At 39.6% G+C, this 9,403-nt stretch overlaps 1 non-coding gene across 1 annotated transcript; it reads right to left on the reverse strand.

Moving 5' to 3' along the window:
- Positions 1–8,655: 8,655 nt before the first annotated feature.
- Positions 8,656–8,728, reverse strand: TRNAA-AGC (transfer RNA alanine (anticodon AGC)). The gene has a single exon. It is a non-coding gene; the product is annotated as a tRNA-Ala (tRNA).
- Positions 8,729–9,403: the final 675 nt, after the last annotated feature.

Consider the following 9,403-nt stretch of genomic DNA (forward strand, 5'->3'; position numbering starts at 1 on the left):
CCGCCTGTTTGTATTCCTTCCTTTTCAACCCATTTAATGCTTCTACATTCCATTTTCTAACTCGCCGCCCCTGCCTTTTCTTTTTGAAACGGACGCTACATTTCATAACAACTACGAGGGTCATCCGGAAAGTAGTACCCGTTCGTGCCGCATGAAGTGCTGACGACGCGAGTAGCCGCTGGACGAGGTCAGATAGCTTCAGTGGCTTGTCTGCCTTCTCTGAGCCAAGTTGCGTGACGCTAGCATTGCCTGTGTTGTTTCTGTGATTGTTTACAATGTTTAAAAAAATTGAGAACGCCGCCAGTTGTGAAGTGAGGGCAGTGATTAAATTCCTCAATGCAAGAAACGTTCGCCCATGTGATATTCATCGCCAATTAAAGGAGGTGTATGGAGACAATGTAATGGACGAGTCGTCTGTTCGGCGGTGGTGTCGCAACTTCAACATGGGGAGGGGGAACACACACGACGATGAGCGTTCGGAGAGACCGTCTGTCATTACAGACCAACTGGTGAGCTCAGTTGACGAATTCGTGAGGAACGATCGGCGCGTCACAATTGATGACATCTGTGAGCATTTTCCCAATGTTTCTCGAACAATTGTTCATGAAATTGTTAAACACCATCTGCATTATGCAAAAATTTGTGCAAGATGGGTCCCTCGCGTATCTCAATGAGCTGGCGGCGAAGGACTATGCAGCAGGAATACAGAAACTTGTCACACGTTATGACAAATGCCTTAATTTGCTTGGAGATTATGTTGAGAAGTAGTTTAAAGTATCCTCTTTCAAATAAAATTTTTTATGTTTGTTAATATTTACTTTTGTGTCTTTATTTCACGAACGGGTACTACTTTCCGGATGACCCTCGTAAATTGTGGTCAGAGTCCGCATCCGCCCCCGGGAAGCTGTGGGAATTTATCACACTGTTCCTAAACCTGTGTCTAACCAGGATATAATCTAGCTGATATCTTCCTGAGTCACCTGGCATTTTCCATGTATACCTGCGTCTTTTGTGGTGTCTAAACCAAGTGTTGGTGATGACTAACCCCTGTCTCCTGCAGAACTCAACTGCTTTCTCCCCGCGGTCATTCCTCGTGCCTAAACCGTAGTCCCCCACCTCATCACCATCTCTTCCTTCGCCTACCGTCGCATTCCAATCCCCCATCACTATCAAATGTTTCCCTGCAGGAACACACGCGATCATGTCCTCTAACTGATCGTATATCCTATCGACCTCTTCTTCCTTATGGTTGCTCGGTGGCATGTATACCTGAATAATAACTAAGTTCGTAGGTTCTGCTTTTATCTCCACTAGTAGTATTCTATCCGTTACCTGCTCTATGTTGACTACGCTTCTTCCTACCTCTTCATTTAATACTATGGCAACCCCTCGTTGGCTCTCGTCCCCGCCGCTGTATATTATTCTATACTTATCACTCCAGTAATCCCCGCTATCTTTCCATCTCACCTCGCATAGACCTAAAATATCTATATTTCCCCTTTCCATCTCTCGTTTAACATTCTCCAATATCCCTGTCCTCATCATTGTCCTAAAATTCCATGTTCCTATTCTAACTAATTTGGTTTTCTTCTCCTGCGTCTTCTATCTTGCTGCTGCTGGTTTTCCCTTGCAAGGGTTTCGTGGGATGACGACCGCGGAAGCCTTGCCTCCCCTGCTGCCGGGTACCACACACGGCCGATTTGGCCGAGCCCCGTAGTTGCCAGGACTCAAAATATCTCTATTGTCCATCATATTTTTCTAGGGAATGATAATTGAGGTGGTTTCCCGTTGCCTTCCTCAATAGTGTTTTTAACGTGACACCATCACTTACTGGCCGCCCCACTGGGGTCAGACGCCATTGCAGCCGCCTCACTGAGGAACAGACGCTGCGTGGACTACCTTTCGTCTGGCTCCTAACCTTCGACCTATCTGGCATGGGTGACCCTACCAGGAGCAATTTTTATTACTCCCGCCAGCACAGCTCTAGGGGTCATCGGAACGCACAAGCCCTTCCACCACGTCAAGGTTGTAGTCCGGGGAGGGATATATTGTTTATACGAAGTCAATACATTTTAAAGACTTCGTAATTTCATGCAGCCTTTTTTCGCTCAATGGATTTTGGTGGGGCACAAAAACGTTTTAGATTTACCGAGAGGTCATATTATTAATCTGAGATCCTCTAGCGGATGAAAACTTAATCAGTAGTGAGTTATTTTCTTAATAATTACTTCCAATCCATCGAAGATAGGTTTGATTTAGGGTTGAGTGTAAGGTTGGCTTTGTTAGACAGGTCTATGAAATTTAGAGATCTTCGGTATGTGTCTATACAAAACCTACCTTAAACAGTAAACTACCAATTAATAATATTGGTGCGTGTACGTGTGTGCGTGCATGTGGGTAGATATGCCCATCATATTGGAACGTGATTAGCGGTATTTTGCTAAGAGATGCAAAGAAAAGCATCGTTATTCAACGTTTGTACAACGTACGTCTTGTTCTAATAGCGTACAAATGTCCGTTGACTTGTCTGAAATATAAAATGAAATGGTCACTTGAAGTTCTTAGTCAACAGCTTCTCGTCTCACGTGGGATCGATTGAAATGCTACCAGCAATAATTTTGTTTTAGCGGGAAAGTTCAGATTTTGCCAAATGTTCATTATTTCCTCGGAATCCTCATTATGATATCTTGTACCATAAGAAAGGCTAAAAACAATAATCATTTGACCACAGAATATCGTTTTTACTATATTTTCCCAAACACTATACTATCCCTGCCATTTTTCACCCATCTCACATTGCCCTGATCCAACTTTGGCACATGTGCGTGACGACTCGGTGAGTGACATATTCAGCGGCGATCACGGCATTCAGGGTGACATCTCAGCAACATGATAATTAGTTTCATTTGTTCTTGTTCCCGGTTTTACGGTCGTATTTTAAAATAAAGTTGGAATGCCACCACCATGCGTCGACTGGAACCGTAAAAGGCTAGAAATCAGGCAATGGGGAACAGGAAAAAAATATGGAGACGCCGGGTATCGATCCCAGTTATCCCAGATCCCATGCTAAGCGAGCGCTCTACCATCTGAGCTACGCCCCCGGATTACGGTTTATTTACCATTCATTACCCAAATAACGGAACATTTAAGCCGACTTGTTTAAATAATCGGCCAAGTAGCATATTAAGTAATCGACTTCTCGAGAAAAAAGGAGCAATTGTATTTCATAGCCGACAGTGAAGTTTTCCCGGACGGTCAAGACTTTGCTAGCAGCGAGAGCAGAAACTGAGCTCTCGCACCAACATGTAAAAAGGTTGGACATGGGTTTTCCAGAGTTTTTTGTCTCTCTTGGGCGGCGAAAGAGTGAGTAACCCTGAGTGCTCCTCTTTCCGAATCCCAGGAAGGGCTATTTTCGTTTTTCCTTCCAATCCGAGTGAACTAGAGTTCCAAACACCAAGAGTGCGCCGTTATTTTTGTCCCCTGTTAGCTGCCGTGATTGCGGTCAGCGGTGTGGAAGTTTTCTACTGAAAAACTCTTCAGGTTTCTTTCCTCCTTAAACATATATTCCTCCGTTATTTAAAATTTTTAATTACCTGTGCAAGTTCAAACTGCAGGTCAATATATCAATACGGTCTGCAGGTCAATGTCAAACCGAAACCTCTTACGCCGTTAAAGGGTCAATATGATTTTAAATCGGAAGCTGGCCCACACCGCAAAGGATGGGGCTTCGATGTACTTTGGTTTCATACACACAACATTCATGAAAATCGTCAGTGAGGTGGGGGGATATTCTGGAAAAGTTTCCAAGAAAAAACGAGGGTAAAATAGCAAGGAACTACGATCACATTAGTTCATATATACAGCCCGTATTCCGGATTAATGTGAAGCTCCTGTGCCTCTTGGTGGAGATTTGTATTGACGACATCAGTAAATAACACCAATACCCTGGAAAGATCCCCTAGATATGGTACAATGGTTCCATGTTTCCTAGAGATCGGAAACTCGCGTCTACCGAATGACGATAGAGAGTAGCATACCTTTCCATGTATAGATTGATGATAGTCGGATTATCGAACTTTACGATACATGAAAACGCGCCGAAATCATTCCCCTCTAAGCCAGGGCGTAATTTGCCACAAGTATCCTGTTCTTAGCAATGGTGGAGATAGTCATGGTGGAGAAGTGATAAAGCGTTCGTAAGGACTTGTAGGTAATTCAAGAGAAGGGTATAGAGGCGGGAGTGAATGGTATCAGTAACTCTGGGTAAGTTGGAGGAATGTTCCTATCAACCTCTCACGAAGGCAAGAATAAGCAACATAGCATTGGAGAAGCGAAAGAGGGGGAAAACAGAATCCGGAGTGGAATTATTTGGGGGCGCTTTCCCTTCCTTACCGTTCTACCCCTGTCCTCTCCATAGCTGCTGTTGGACGGGGAGACAAAAGACCTTCCATAGGGACAGAATAAGAGTGTAAGAGCGGTTGGTCAACATGGAGGTCTGTCTTGGTCGTGCCACCGGTCTCTTCTCAACTCCCAAGGCTTCTGATTCAAGCGCTGTCGGTGCATCGAATTCCTGAGCAAGGACCTTCACAGCAGTGGAGAAAAGAGAGTGGATACTGATGAATGACTCTGGTAACCGCAAGGTAATCACTGTAACCGCGGGCCTGTAGAGCCGGGGAGAAGCTGACGCTCATAAAGAAGAAAACGGTAGGGAAAGGAGATGAGTGGAAGAAGGACTTTGGGTAGTCTTCATTAAAATGGGTAGCCAAGGCAGACTGAAAAATAATGAACAAGTAGCCCAAATAATAGCAGGCTACCGTCGGGCTGGAATGGGATATTCAGAAGGCAGAGGGAGTTTCACTGAATTCGTCTTAGTCTGCAAGCCACTACGTAAGACTCAATCAGTTCGAACAAATTAAGCCCAATCAAAATTTATGAGGCCCATCTTGTGAGCGTATATAGATTCCATATGGAGAATGAGATCGGATTAACAATGAAACCTTTCTGTTAAACAACAAATCAGACGCTGGTAGTGTACCTCAATTCATTTACATGGAAGTCCCTGTGAGTTAAGGGTATATGCAAGAAAGGTGTAGTAGATATACAACAAACGGTTGAAGCTGTCTTATCGTCCAATCTACGCTATTAAACAATTGACAAATCCTAAAATCCAAACTGATCTTGACGTAATTTGTTCACAAAATCCTCCTACCTACACAAGAATGACTATAGTGGCCAGAACATATTTTGATTAATGTTGCCCTCAAAATGCTCACACGAACTTCATCGAGGGTCGGCACCAAGCTTGTTTCATTCTCCGATCACTACGCCATTTTTGCGAACTTTGGCACACAGATTCCCCATTCGCGAAGGCCGTGAATGAGACACACTGGACGGCTCATGCATCTTCGGATATTACGTAAAAGTAAGTACTTTGAACGCATCAGAAAGAAGATACAAATTGTAATAACTAGGCAAGCTCCCGGTGATGACACATCACCATGTTGGGGTCCACATAAGAATTATGAACAACGATTTATTAAAAAGAAAAAATACCATTCAATTGAGCTGAACAGAACCTTATGCATGCATGCAGGCTTTCTTAATTGCAACAGTTATTTCCACCCGAGGTTTACAGAATTATCGAAAAATCAAAAATGCGCAATGCTAAAAACGAAATTAAACAGGCAAAAGGAACTAATTTACTTTGCGAATCCCATTTAATTTACTTTCTGGAGCTCCTTGAGTCTCTCGGAGCTGAGGGAAAATTTTAAGGGAGCAGGGAGTTACGCAATCACAACGGCAGAGGAGGGAAATATTTTAGGTAACATCTGCCAACGAAAAGTTTTTCTCAAATATGGCCCTTGGTAAGATACCCCTCTGCCCTCGCAACCTAAGTTTCGTGAACCAGGTAGAGGGGCACTTGAGATCGGTGGGTAAAGAACTACTGAGATAGTTGTACCAAAATAGGCTCCGAAAACCACGCTCGGACGACCTTCCAATTATATTTTATGTCGTTTATCGGGACATTCTAAGACTAATTTCTACCCGTTTATTTAACCATATTTTTGAAAATTTTCATTTGTCCGATACTTGAAAATTCTATATGATTATAGCTGGAGAGCGGGAAATCAAACTTATTCTTCTGTAGTCCTCACATGATATAGCCTTTACCTTAATTTGAATAGGAACAGGAACTTAAATTTAACTTTAATGAGCTTTAATTTCTCCTGATTAACTATTTTGCAACTCATATTCGATTCAATTTTTAAGTGCTTCTGAATACCATTTTTAATTCTCACTTTCTCTTAAACTGCTGTCTATTTAATCTCAAATATTACATTGTGTCCAATTTATTTTTTCCGAACAGTTCCAAAAACTTTTTCCACCTTACAAAATTTGAAACGGTCTTTTTTGGTGTTTTCAAATTGATTGGAAACACAAACATTCATGTAAGTGTACTGAATTGCAGGCATTTTATTTTCATGCAACAAAAATACACAGTACGTCAAAAATTTTCTTCCAGCAATTATAATAGGTTATCATCATCATCATAAATAAATAGGTTATATAAAACTAAATACTGTATTATGATAATTTCATTTACTAACAATATAATTTACTTCATCATACACTACTGCCCCTTTATTCTGAAATATATGCCTGGTCATAAATGTTTGGTAAGTGGTTGAGTCTCATTAATTATTGTGTTCATACCATGTCAAGAATACAAATAATAATGCAAAATATAAATGCGCAACAGAGGCTTTGTAAGTAATAGAGGCTCAAAAAGTGATATGTTTTAATTAATTATTTTTTTAAAGTAATAATCAATTATTAATATGATAATTAATTTTCAAATAATTTATTTTTTATATTGAGTTAAATTTTTAATGTGAACCGCTTTTTAAATTATTTTCACTAAGCGCAATGTTCTAAGTAACACTCTATCTTTCACTATTTTATAGAATTAGCAAATACTGAACTTTAAGAAAAATGGAAATAATATTTAATGGCTACATTTGTTTACCTTTCTTACCGAAAATAAAAAAAACCATGAAAAGCCTATTTATAGCAGACTCTTTCAGAGGCAAAATGCGAGACTGAGATTTTTTTTAAACATTACAACTCTTAAAGGTTTTTCGCAAATATTCCAGGCACACAGAATTCATTACACAGCCTTAAATAATAGGAAGATATTTAAAAAAAGAATGGATTTCGAACGGGCTTCATGAGTAAACAAAGGGGATAATGTTGAAGGTAATAAATTCGCCAGAAAAAATAGTTCATATTCTTTCTTTTCTTCATGTTCATAATGTCTTTATATTTGTGTACTTGTTATTTATGTATAAATAATCATATTTATATTATATATAGGATTAAATATATATGCATACATATTTATATAAATATATATATTTATAAATATGTATGCATATATACATACATATATATATATAGTCCAGGGGTAGAGCGTTGGACTACTGGGGACTCGATTACGAGGCAAGTTTCTCTGGGTACCTGCAGCTCCACACACGCTATATGAATTGTCGGGTGCCAGATCTTCCTCGGAAACGATAACCGGCACAGGGAAGGGCACTGGCCCCCCTTCCCTGACGTGTGAATTTCACACGCCGGGCTTAGTACTGGGTGAGCTCTATCATCACCTACCAAACCGACCTTCGGGTTGATTACTGTGTTCATGGCATTTTTTGTGAAACATGGCGATTATTTACTAATTCATTGCTTTAGTCCTATGTGTCAAGCGTGGATTGGGTATAAAATATTCCAGTTGTAAAATGCTACATTTTAAATGCCTATTTGAGCCAAGGACACATACGAATATCTGCGAACTATACGATATCTAAGAAAGGCTCGTGCATGTAAATAATAAATCAAACGAAGGAGAGAGACCAAACACACATTAGCCAACACAAATATAGAAACTCAGAAAGTCACATAAAAAAGGAGGGCGTACTTATACGTACTCCTAAATTTTCGGTGGGCCGACCACATTCTGTTGACAGAAGAAGCTGTTCTCATTCTTTTCTGTCCACAAGTATTTTTTACTGAACATCATATTTTGACCATGTTTATACAGCGAAAATTTCTCGCAAATCTCTTTCCAATTTATGCAGATATGATAATTACCTTTGTAAAACAATTTAACCTTTGCAAACCTGTGTTTACGCCGAAAACTTACTGCCAGAAAAGTGTCAATGCGACGATGAAATCGCTATTATATAGCATATAATATATTAGGATAGCCTTTATTTCACAAGGAACTTAAGTCTTGTTTTAAACTTAAGTTATCGTTTTACAAATTTTAACTTCCAATAATTTTTTAAAATAAAGTAAGTAACCATGGATAGAAAGCTGGATAAATTGGACAATCTTATTCTGCGTGTTTTAGCGTTTACAATAGAAATGCTTGGTGATGACGACTCGGTGAGTGACATATTCATAGGCTATAAAGGCATTCAATTTGACATCTCAGCAAGACGAAAATTAGTTCAAATTCAAATTCAAGTTCAAATTCTTATTCTCGTTTTCACGGTCGAATTTCAAAACAAAGTTTATGTGGAAATGCCATCATGCGTAGACTGCAATTGTTAGAACATAAATCAGATGCTAGAACAAGAAACCAGAAAAAAAATTTGGAGGCGCCGGGTATCGATCCCGGTACCTCTCGCATGCTAAGCGAGCGCTCTACCATCTGAGCTACGCCCCCGACGGTAGCATGTAGAATCATTATTTAAAGATAATTCCTTCAATAACGGAACGAAACTCCAAATACGTAGATCCTATTTTAATACGAATTTAATTAAATAGTATTCCAAGCATTTGATTTAGTCATCAATTCCTCCTGGAGTTGGTGTCAAAACTCAGTGAGAACAAGTTGTGACAGGAGAAAACTAATTTACAAATGAGATGGAAAAACTGGTATTGAAATAGTTAAAAAAAACAAGATATTTTTACCTGAGAAGTTAGGTAAACGATGGGTTTGCTGATTTTATGTATGTACCAGGGGTACTCATGTGTAGGTGGGGTTAGGTAGAGGTATTTGCTTAGCGTAGGCTAGCTAAAACTGTGCAAAAGAAGACTTTAATATCCTTAAACTGCATTCGGAACTACCCCTTGGAAATATTTAACACTTCGCTCTTACAATTAAGGCTTCCCATTACGCACATTAACTAACTACCAAATTATATAAAACAGGCTTTATAAATAATCTCTAACAACGAAATGCTCCACCATCTCAAAAACTTTTGTTTTTTATGCACATATATTATCTCCTTTGTAATAAACGTCATTCTTTGAAAAGTAAATTCTAAAAGTCATGCTAAAGTTTTATTCTAATGTATATAAATGAATTTTAATTGTTACTCCATCAGTATTATTGTTT

This window comes from Hetaerina americana, unplaced genomic scaffold (assembly GCF_022747635.1).
Source record: "Hetaerina americana unplaced genomic scaffold, ioHetAmer1.1.p SCAF_15, whole genome shotgun sequence".
In the NCBI taxonomy this organism is placed as follows: domain Eukaryota; kingdom Metazoa; phylum Arthropoda; class Insecta; order Odonata; family Calopterygidae; genus Hetaerina; species Hetaerina americana.